This window comes from Podarcis gaigeae, assembly GCF_964106915.1.
Source record: "Podarcis gaigeae genome assembly, chromosome: 2".
Taxonomy (NCBI): Eukaryota; Metazoa; Chordata; class Lepidosauria; order Squamata; family Lacertidae; genus Podarcis; species Podarcis gaigeae.
The window spans coordinates 39222710-39224077 of record NC_139679.1 but is presented as its reverse complement, the minus strand read 5'-3'; positions in this window follow the sequence as shown (position 1 = coordinate 39224077).

Here is a 1368-nt window from a genome sequence, read left to right as displayed (position 1 = left end):
TTTTAAAAAAAAGGAAGATGGGAAATTTCAAAGTGATTTGAAGTTTTTTTATTATTATTATGAAAAAGTATTAAGATCTATGCCAGGGTGGGGATTTTGTGCCCATCTGGATCTTCCAGGACTCCAGGTCCAACAAACCTTTGCCAGCAAGGTCATGCTGGCTGCGGCTGTTAGGAGATTGGGAGTCCAGGAACATTCAGAGGGCTGCGGATTCCCTGATCTGCCATTGGTTTTAAGTTTTTTTTCAAAAATATATACCTCATTTTATAAGATCTTTTAAATGTCTTGATTTACATGTATCCTTTTGTTTTCCTGTTCATGGTAGATAATTTATGAGCAGCTAAGGGTAGAAGATTGTAAACGCTCGTCAAGCAGAAATTTTACTTCTGATCACTCCCGCTACTCTTAAGTATTCTTCAGGTGTCAATTGCAACAGTAAAACTGTTTTATAAAGTGGCGTTTCAGCCTTTATACAATTTTTTGTAAATCTCCCTGTGCTGTTTGGATATCCAGTGTTAATATTTCTTATTGGATCCTTGATTCTTATGGAACTTTCTTCTTTTATATTTCCTTTTAACTATAACATGTATATGTATATTTGGCTTTTAAATTAACCAAGGTTGTAAGAAGCTAAAAAAAAGCTTCCTGCAGGTACTTGTACATTTCACATAGGGCACAATGGAGAAAAAGAATGCATCATTTAAGTACACAAAGCTTGTAACTCTTAAAATAATACGTGTAATTGTAAGTATTCTATAAAATTTGAGAGGCTATATTCAGTTGTATTGCAATTTTATCTTTACAGTAGATAGAAGGAATTTTATTTTAAATCAATTATAATGTCATGTTTCACTATTAAGTGGTGTCTCCCCAAACACTTGATTCATGGTCTTTGGATGATCATGGAGCCTCAGTTGCATCTGGAAATTAAGGTTGTAATGGTAGTATCTGGAGCAAGCAATTCCACCAATTCTGGTCCTCATTTCTCTGTTGGAGATTCCATTCCACCTTTTGGTTCAGCCATGGAACTGTTACGTGTCACATGTCTGTTTACATTCCATCAGTGTTTGCTGGCATAAGCGGAACTTCCGCTGTCTTTTTTTTTGCTTTTGACTCTCTCTCCGAGAAGACAGCAAAGAGAGACAACATGTTTCTTTGTCCTGATTTATGTTTAATAAACCCGTAGTTATAGCATGTATCCTCAGCCTCAAGCCTCTTCTGTTTGTGTAGTTTGCTCTGCTAAGTAAAGTGCCCATGTCAGCAGACCTGGGTTACTGATAAATGTCGGAACCAGAGGTTGAGGGATCTTCACAGCGTGACGGCTGGAAGGAGATGATCCAGCCGAGGGCTAGCCAGCTGGCCGTTCGA